General features: G+C 43.4%; 1 pseudogene; it reads right to left on the reverse strand.

Moving 5' to 3' along the window:
• Window positions 1-5,475: 5,475 nt before the first annotated feature.
• The window catches only part of LOC112070520 (zinc-binding protein A33-like), a 6,341-nt pseudogene continuing 1,099 nt past the window's right edge, over window positions 5,476-10,717 (reverse strand).

A 10,717-nucleotide genomic window follows, 5' to 3' on the forward strand; every position in this document is an offset into this window, starting at 1 on the left:
GACTGAGCTACAGCCATACACATCAGAGAGACAGGACTGAGCTACAGCCATACACAGCAGAGAGACAGGACTGAGCTACAGCCATACACAGCAGAGAGACAGGACTGAGCTACAGCCATACACATCAGAGACAGGACTGCTAGTTTACAAGGCATGCTAATCTCCCTCTGTCTTTCTACTGTATCTGTCTCTGTCATCTCTCTCCTCTCTCTCTACCATCTCCCTCTCTATCTCTCGACATGTCAACTTCACTTCTCCGCAAATTAGTTTGAGAGGCCGAGAGACTGACTCAACAAACAAGTGATGCTAGATAATGAATAGTCGGAGGAAAAAAGTGACACCCTCCCCTCATCTTTTTTCTCCCCTCTTTTTCTTGTCTTATCTCCACTACTCCATTGTCATGCACATCACATCAAAGCTGACTGGGAGGGCGAGACACTGTGAATACCAGCTCTTTGTTACGTGGAATTTTCACTTTTGCTCCTCGCAGGGCTATAAAGGCCCTAGACTCACTGAGCAGAACTTCATGGAGTGAAAGAACATCTCTCTCAGTGGAGAACAAGTACTATATTAACAGAGTGACAGAGAGAGAGAATCTTGGCATGTCTCCCCCTGCCCGTTGGATAGTTATCTTCCTGTCGTTTTATCTCCTCTCCTATCTGAGGAGCGAGGGAAGCTCTTATGTGGTGTTAATGATGGGAGGAGGAGATGGAGGTAGAAAAGGATATCAGAGATGTGTCTCTCCATAGAGACAGCCTACAGTGATGGAAGTCAGAGCTCACAAGGCCCTAAGTGATTCTGCCCTGCTGTTCCTATGGGAGAACAGACACTATCCAAGTCTGTCTCTGAGCCTCAACCTACAGCAACATACTGTAGAGTAACAGCGCAGACATTCAGTCTGCATACCGGTAAGTACATGAGCACAGCGCTCTTCTCCTGCCTGTGTTAGAAAGAGTCCTCCTAGGTATCTGGATGAGCCATCGCTCTTTGACGGTCTCTCCCTCTCTGTAGTCGTGGTTTCTCAGACCCTTGTATCAGATCAGCACTTCCTCTGTAACTACAATAAAGTCCTCGTCGATTGAGATTCTGTGTGTGTGATGTCTGTAGTCTCCAACGTCATCTCTTGTTCCATTCCCTCAGGGCGCGCAGTCAATCAAAAACGCCAGCACGTCTGATAGTGTTCATAGTTCGCAGAGTAGTGCAACTGACACAAAACCCTCGAACCACATTAGAGTGTTCGTGTGTGTGCATGTGTGCTGTGTGTGTATGTGTACTGTGTGTGCATGTGTGCTGTGTGTGTATGCAGCAACATTTCCAGTTTGCTAAAATCAGTATGTCCCTCCCTGACTCCATAAGTGAATATGCTAATATCAAGTCAAGCCTGTCACATTTCCACACATCAAACTAGCCTTCGGTGATGAGCCAAGAGACTGTGTTTGTATTCACATAAGCGTTCTCTCCTGTATCTGCACTTTTGTTAGTGAAATGTGTGAGTAATAAGGAGCTATTAATATCTGCGTTTCCATGTTTCATTTCATAATTGACTTAACAGTCTTACTGAGGTTTGTTATGGTTATGATGTTGAAATATGCGATAGCTCCTCTTCTGCACAGCGCAGCTATAATAAATAGCCCATTGCAGTTCTGCTGATGGTCGCAAACACTAACGACTAACTCTTTATAGGCACAGGTGAAGTACTAGATGGGAGGGGAAGGAGAGACTAAAGGCTGGCGGCCTACATGAATACAGTACAACTTGATTCACTCTGTTTTAGAGCAAATGTAGGATATGTGCTATAGAGGGAGGGAGGGAGGGAGGGAGGGAGGGAGAAGACTAAGAGAAAGAGAGACAGGGACAGAGAGTGATAAAAAAAAGTATTAAAAAAGTGTAAAGGAAGCTATAAGATGTGCATCATTAACCCTGGTGAGCGGACTCTCCTGAGGAGGCAGCAGGAAGAGGAGAGCCAGAGGGCAGAAGGACCAGCATCCTCCTCTCTGGACTGGACTACTGTAATAAACCTGTACTACAGTAATGACAGGGACAGGAGACAGAAAGACAGACAGGTAGAGGGAAGGAAAGGAAAGAGGGAGAAGGACAGACAGGTAAAGGAGAAAGGGCAGACAGCCATAATTGTGGGCGGGACATCATCTGCATTCCAGTCTGAAATGGACAGAAACATCCAGCTGTAAATCCTGCTCCTGAACCTATACTACACCATACATCTGATGAAACTCTGAAATGGCTCCAACTTTGCAATTGTTCTACCTCTTCCATGTGTGTGTGTGTGTGTGTGTTTATAGGGCCCCATACTAAAACAGGCTCAATGTACTTCATCTTCTTCAGACCACGGGTGCTTCAACCCACCCACGCCTTATTCTCTACTCTATATGTCACAACAATTACATTCAACAAACTTGCCAGTGTGTACATACAACAACAAAAGAGCACCATTATGTACTAACTTATTTTTATTCAGACATTTGCAACAAAAATAAATAATCATAACATTTAAAACTATATAAATATAAAAATATATACAAAAATAAGACTTTATGAAAAAGTAGTAACAAAGACAAATAGAAACAAATGTGTTGATTTGGCACTCAAGCATCAATACATTACCCATCCCCCAACACTGTCAACCAAGAGTCAAGACTACATTACCCATCCCCCAACACTGTCAACCAAGAGTGAAGACTACATTACCCATCCCCCAACACTGTCAACCAAGAGTGAAGACTACATTACCCATCCCCCAACACTGTCAACAAAGAGTCAATACGAAACCAGTTCACCTTGGTGGTGTGCAGACTGGTTTTATATTATTCTTAACGATTTCACACAAACCAGAAAAACAAACATGTCTGTGAAACTATATATTCACAGTATTATGACTGAATTGTGGTTTGTTTGGTAGCATTTTGTAGTGTGACTGGTTTAACTAATTGCATTAGTACTGTACAAAGTTAGAGGTGCTCCCCCTACCTCGGGCTTTCAGTGGGGAGACCTGAGGTCAACCTACCCCCGCCCCATCTCATACTTCTTAGTGGGAGACCTTCCCAGGCAGTAGCCTACCTAGCTCACAAACTAGAATCAGTGCGCCCACTCCGACAAGGTTCATTGACCCACACTCCCACACTGTGACATGATATCAAATAGGCGATAGAAAACCGATCGCGCAAAATGTCACCATTCCGAATTTTTTTTGTGCAGGCGCCCCAGGCCGCCCCCGGCAAGATGCCACCCTGGGCGGCTGCCCATGTTGCCTGTACCTAAATCCACCACTGCACCTTACTGCACCTCCATTTCAATCAGCTACAGTATACAACACCAAAAGAAAGATACACAGTAAGCTCTTGGCATCCTATACATTAGCCTACAGAGAACACACAGGAGAACATATATAGTACCCCTGCCGTGCACCTCTGTCATAACGATAGACTCACCCAACCCTTACAGGCCCTAATCCATTACAAGAGAGAGAAGTTTGTTACATAACAGACAGGATCATGTTATTGACCAGGACCTGGCTGAGTCACGTCTGGATGGAAGTGTAGGTCTACTGACATCAAACTCCTTCAGTCAGAGTGTGTGTGTGTTTTCACCTATTCTCTCATAATCCACAGCTAAGAAGCCCCTTGAGACTATTACATTTAATCTCACACAATAATACAACAATCTAGTTTTGCGACATTGCCAAGGGTGAAAAGAGCAGAAAATAGAAAACTATTTATTTTCCGACCCAGCCGAGGAACTGCACAGCTGGCAAAGGCATTGTCTGAATTCCATTTTCAATTTTCTCATGCTCTTCTCCTAAATTGCATTTCAAAGCAACTGGGATAAACACGTCAGCATGCTACAAGCTGTACATTTCCGTGTGTGTGTGTGAGAGAGAGAAAGAGTTGCTCTCCGTCTCTCCACACTGGTCTACAACCAGCGATGTAGTGCAGCCGGAGTGCGGGGGACGGACACTCCCTCACTCTTTTCAATTTGACAATACACGGAGCGGGTAAAACCTTTTCTGAAAAATGTATTCTGAACAATTGTAAATTAATTTAATTTAATTACGACTAAAATGTCATGAAAAACAAGATAATGACAAACCAAATAAAGATTTATTTCATGTCTTCTCTGTGAGATTTTGATGGTTAGGATGGTTAGCTGAAGCTGAAAAGTCATAAAAGAAAATGTCATGTGCCAAAACTCAGAGCGCACCACTAGGCAGGATTTATGCTTTAATTGAAACAAGAAAGGCTAAGTGTGATAACACCATCTGTTCTAATTCACTCAAAAAACAGTGATTCAAGAAGATCTATATTCATATTCCCATGAAACTCATTGAGATCCATCAAATGGCTGACTTGGAGATGCAGTTTGGACGTTTCACCGGTTAAATGACTGACAATGATGGTGGCTTATTTTGACTTCAGGTAGCCTATTCCTAATTATATGTTTGAGGGTATTAAAAATGGAACATTTTCTTGAGGAAATATGAGTGGGCATAGGCAGACGTTGCAATTGGATGATGCATTTTATGCATCTTCTATACTGACAGGCTAATCAATTGTCTACATCTGTCGGTACAAACTTTGAGGAAATTATGACGTCATTTACAAAAAACTGCTCCCACACCACTGTCTACACCCATGGACCTGCATCTCAAAGACTGTCTCAAGGCAGATGTAATTTACATCTTGTGACTAACGGCAGCCATTTTGTGCCCATGCCCCAGAATAGAAGCACTGCAGTTGGCAGGGTAACTGCTTTGCTGGCTGACACACTCACCCTCTCTCACTGCATTTATTATCAGTCTCTGTAGTCCATTTGGGCTCAAAACAATGTCCACCACACATACTAAATATAGGCTAGTAGAGGTCTGGGTGCTCAGACCAGTGCTGCTGCTACCGTCAATCCACAGGCTTACAGACACACACAACAACACACAGTTATGATGAAATACAATAGCTATATAAAACAAGAGAACAGAACCTCTGTTTCACTGAATGACACCACCACATCCCAATCAGAGCAACTTCTTGAATTCCCATCTCCGGATCTGTCCCTCCCTCCCTATATGTTCCACTAGCCTGTTTCCACGGTGATTAAGATTAATTTGCAGGATTCCCAGGAAGGAATAATCCCTCACACGCCGTGTAACACAGAGGTGCTCCTGGCAGGAACGTAGGGAGAAAATGGAATCCAGCAGAGCGGGGCCAATAGTGTGACACTGACACACACACACACACTCACACACGTATAAAAAACTCCTGAAACTAGATTCTCTACATCAGGGGCCCCAAATGGCAGAATTTGGCCCGCGGGTGGTTTTATTTGCACCCCCAAATTTTCGGAACAAAAAATGTATATTACTATATACAGAGCTCTCCGTAATTATTGGGACAGTGAAGCATTTCTTCTTATTTTGTCTCTATACTCCAATAGTTTGTATTTGAACTCAAAACTATTACTATGAGGTTAAAGTATAGATTCTCTGCTTTTATTTAAGGGTATTTGTGTACATACTGGTTTCACCATTTAGAAATGACAACACTTTTTATACATGGTCCCCCCATTTAGGGGACCAAAAGTATTGGGACAAATTCACTTATATGTGTATTAGAGTAGTAAAAAGTTGAGTATTTGGTCCCATATTCCTAGCACACAATGACTACATCACACTTGTAACTCTACACATTTGTTACATCCATTTGCTGTTTGTTTTGGTTGCGTTTCAGATTATTTTGTACCAAATATAAATTAATTTGTAAATAATGTATTGTGTCATTTTGCAGTCACTTATAAAAGAATAGAATAGGTTTTTAAAAACGTTTACATTGATGTGTATGCTACCATTATGACAGATAATCCTGAATGAATCGTGAATAAGGATGAGTGAGAGGTGAGAGGTTAGCATGTCTTGGAGGCATGTCTTGGAGGCATTAATTGTGATGTATGACAACAGATTATTACTATTTTAAAATGTATTTATTTTGCTGGCCAGTTAGATTTTCAGATTAAAACTCAGTCTGTCGTTGACAGGAGAGATGATCAGAGGGGCAGAGTTTTTACCAGCATCATTAAGACATGGATTGAAGAATGGATATATTTTCTCAGTGAAGGTGCAGCCAGTGAAGGAGTAGATATGAGACCTGGCCTCCACATCATAAAAGGAGACCTGACCCTCCTCATAATCCACAAACACCCCCACCTTCTGGGGCTTCTCTCTCAGGGGGAGCAGGACACTGGGGCTAGAAAGAGCCTTGTACTGTTCTCCATTCCTCAGCCAGACAGTCCAGTATCCATTCTTAGGGCTCAGTGTGATATTCCCCTTCCTGTTAATGGATTCTGTGGCCACTCCTACATCCCAGTCAGTCTTCCCCTTAACTGTCACCTCATAGTAGAATCTACCTGAAGAGAAACCCTTCTTTCCTAAGACATTTACACTTTCATCAAACCTCTTTGGGGTATTAGGACGATATGTCTGTGTGTTTCCATATCTCACTTGTTTCCCATCTTCAGACAGGATGAGATTGGGATGTGCTGTATCAGGGTCCAGAGTCACAGCTATGGCATACTGCTGAATCCTCTTAAATTCAGCACCAACACACAGATCAACACACAGGCTTTTCATTATACTTATAAGAGTCTCCTCCAGCTGAGACACAGCTCTCCTCATAGTCCCCACACACAGATCACTGTGAACATTGATCCTAGACCAGTCCTTGGTGGGTGGAGGGGTGCAGAGGGATGGAAAGTTCTGTAGGAGGTGGAGATGGTCCTCAGTGTGTGAGAGCTGCTCCAGTTCAGTGCTTCTCCTCTGTAGCTCAGTGATTTCCTGCTCCAGCTCTTTAATGAGCCCTTCAGCCTGCCTCTCTGCTGCTTTGCTTGTCCTCAATCACCTCAATGAGCTCAGCCTGGCTTCTCTCAATGGAGCGCACCAGACAGTGAAGACCTGTACACTGTCTGATATCTCTCTCTCTGCTTCTCTTGCTGAGATCTACTGAGTGTTTGATCTCCTGAACCTTCTGCAGTCGTTTCTGGATCATCTGCTGAACTTCTGCCTCAGTCTTCCCCAGTTGAGCCTTCTCTCTCTATACTCTTCCTCTATAGGGACAGGTCATGATTTTGTGGTCTGTCTCAGTCAGAATGACACACACAAGTCTGGTCCTCCTACAGAACAGCTCTAGAGGTCTGTCATGCTTCTTACACATCCTGTCTTCCAGGTTCTCCACAGGGTTGACCAGCTTGTGTCTCTTTAAGGCTGGGACTCTCTGATGAGGCTCCAGGTGAGTCTCACAGTAAGAGGTCTGACACACCAGGCAGGACTTCAGGGCTTGAGCTTCATCCCAGTGCAGATGTCACAGGAATTTTAAATTATGTCAAGGCATTGGTGTGGGCTGCTGGTAGCTTTAACTTCAACTGTCTGTCTTGAACTGAGCAGCCATCTCAGAAATGAAAGTATTGACAAACAGATCTGGCCTCTTATCAAATGTTTTTTTACACATTGGACACGGCACAGGTCACTGGTATCCCAGTATCCACTGATACAGGCCTTGCAGTAGTTGTGTCCACATGGAATAGAGACGGCTCAGTGAACACATCCAGACAGAAGAGCACAGGAACTGTCTTCAGACAGGGGACTGCTGGAGGTGGCATATCTAGACAGACACAAAGGTGAAACCATAAAGCATTTAGTGGAATCAATGGAATTAACTTTCCACTTTGATAGATTCAGCTTTAGAGTGGTCAATATTGTCTTAGTGATTTTAACAAATGTTGATACATGATGTTACAACATTCTTATAAACTATAGGATAGAAATATTAACATACAGTAAAATCTGGACAAATAAGTAAATCTAGACGGGTAAACAGTAAAGTAATCTCAAAACTTAACTTTCCACGTCAATCTCTCTACTCACCTGTATGTTTTCGTGGATGATATCTCTGTCCTTCCTGTTTGTGGTGTCAAAGGACAGGAGAGTCAGAGTATAGTCTGAAYGTATTGCTGTTTAATAGATTTMTGAWGTGCTGGAGAGTTTGGTCCTGTACACAATATACTGTGTCTCTCTRCTTTAGTTTCAGTTCAGCAAGTTGACGTCAATAATGCTCCTCCYCACCAGATACTGCTGTGTGGTTCTCTTCCTGGAACAGTTAACTCTTTACATGGCTGAACTTTGGAACTGATTATTTTTAATTGTCATACTGATTAAAACAGTACTGAATAAACCAGGACAAAAGTCAATACAGCTTTCACATTACACTTCCTAGAATCACAGTGTTTGAATCACCGCAGTCACACACACACACACTCTGTGTAGAGGACTGATGGCAGTCTGTCTCTGACCCCTGCTGCTCTCCACTCCCACAGCCAGCATTCACAGGCCACGCAGGCACCAATCAAACACACACATACACGCATACACACCCGCACCACAGCACCAGCTCACTGCCAGGAGAGAACACAATACATTCTGCAGGAAGAGGTTCGTTCACCTCTCGTTCTCATACTAATCTCACCTGTAACTCCCCCTCCTCTCTTCCCTCTCTCTCTGGATTATAGAACCAGGAACCACCTGACATGAACACTGCTCTGTGGCCACACACACTATAATCCCTGACAAGGTTACTGTTTTACGGGGTAAAATCATATTTTCCACAGAGGGCAGACCAGGCGGTATGAGTTTTCCATGATGCCATTTATGAGGAGCAAGACCAGACAGAGAGCTGCCTGAAACCCTCTTACAGAGAAACAGTGTAACAAGGCTTCAGGTCAGTGAAATCCCATGAGAGGGCAGAGAGAAAAGATGGGAGAGTGGGAAGAAGAGAGGAGAGGGAGAGGAGAAAGGGAGAGGGGAGGAGAGTGATTGGAGAGAGGGAAGAAGAGAGGAGAAAGGGAGAGGGGAGGAGAGGGAAAGGGTGCTCTGTTGAAAGGGATCCATGTCTATGGCAGCAGCACAACACAGGAAGTTTCCACTGTTTCTGACCAGACAACACAGACACATACTGTATACACACACCAGCATAGCCACACACCAGCACAGTGGCGCTGGCACACACACACACACAATAAGTGAGGTGACACTAAAACCACAATCTGAAATGGCTGATTTAGATAAGAGGAGTGTGGGATATCTAATACCTCCACTATCCCATCTCTCCCTGCGTCAAGAAAATGTTGCAGTTTTAAAGCAAATGTTCTGCAATTCTATTCATTTTACCATGGGTAGATTTTTTTGGTGCAGTTTTACAGCTAATCTCCTGCAATTCTACACAAAAATGTTAGCTGACATGAGTTAATTGAGTGACTGTCAGTGATGAACGAGAAACATTTCTAAACAAATTGGAACCAAATTTGGAAATTGCACCTTGTGTATTCTACTAGTCCAACTTCTCAACAGTAAGTTGAGCCCCCAAGTGAAATCAATGATATATGGTATGGATAAAAKGATTKACAGTCCATGATGTCAGCATCACCATAATTTGAARCTATAAGCTACATTGTTGTTTACAAACAATGGAGTAAACCAATATASTATTTTGAGGTTATCAATGATATTATTCAAGAATCAATGGATATAGAGCAGGGCTCTCCAACCCTGTTCCTGGAGAGCTACCGTCATGTAGGTTTTTTCTCCAACCCTGTTCCTGGAGAGCTACCTCCACTCTTCTGGGAAGACTTTCCACTAGATGTTGGAACATGCTGCTGGGACTTGCTTCCATTCAGCCACAAGAGCATTAGAGAGGTCGGACACTGATGTTGTGTTAAGAAGTTCTACACGGTGACAAAGTTAAAACATTTTTAAAAACTGTGATTTTCAAACACTATGAGATTCGTGGTGACGTGGGAAGCAAGACAATACCCTCCCTCTGGCTAGAAACTCTTTGCAGGTTTTGAAAATCACAGTTTTAAAAAAAAACGTTTAATCCTACCCTGTGATGTCACAGAGGAGCATTTATTTTGTTCTTCTCATATTTTTAACCACAGATCATAGAAACGTACCGTTTTCACATAATAGTATGTAGACACTGGTTTGGTGCTGATATGATGAATAGGATGTTGAAAAGTGGAGGAATTGGCCTTTAACCCTTTACATGGCTCAACTCTTTCTCTCTCTGGTGCTTATTTACATCTGTTAGAGTTTGAATTGATGGCATAGCATGGGTTTAATGTCAACAACCACATGTCCTGTCATATTTCTCTGTCTCTCTTTCATTCCTCTTCATTCACTTATTATCTTACTCTATTCACAATGAATGTGCAGACAGAAAGACAGACAAGGTGCCATAACAGGTAACCCCTTTCCTGGAGAGCTACCGTCATGTAGGTTTCATCACCCTGTTCCTGGAGAGCTACCGTCATGTAGGTTTCACTCCAACCCTGTTCCTGGAGAGCTACCGTCATGATAGTTGTCACTCCAACCCTTTCCTGGAGAGCTACCGTCATGTAGGTTTTCACTCCAACCCTGTCCTGGAGAGCTACCGTCATGTAGGTTTTCACTCCAACCCTGTCCGGTGAGAGCTACCTCATGTAGTCGTTTTCACTCCAACCCTGTTCCTGGAGAGCTACCGTCATGTAGGTTTCACTCCAAACCCTGTTCCTGGAGAGCTACCGTCATGTAGGTTTTTACTCCAACCCTGTTCCTGCGAGAGCTACCGTGGTAAGGTTTTCCACTCCACCCTGTTCTGGAGAGCTACCGTCCATGTAGGTTTTCCCT

The sequence above is a fragment of the Salvelinus sp. IW2-2015 genome, unplaced genomic scaffold (assembly GCF_002910315.2).
Source record: "Salvelinus sp. IW2-2015 unplaced genomic scaffold, ASM291031v2 Un_scaffold1350, whole genome shotgun sequence".
In the NCBI taxonomy this organism is placed as follows: domain Eukaryota; kingdom Metazoa; phylum Chordata; class Actinopteri; order Salmoniformes; family Salmonidae; genus Salvelinus; species Salvelinus sp. IW2-2015.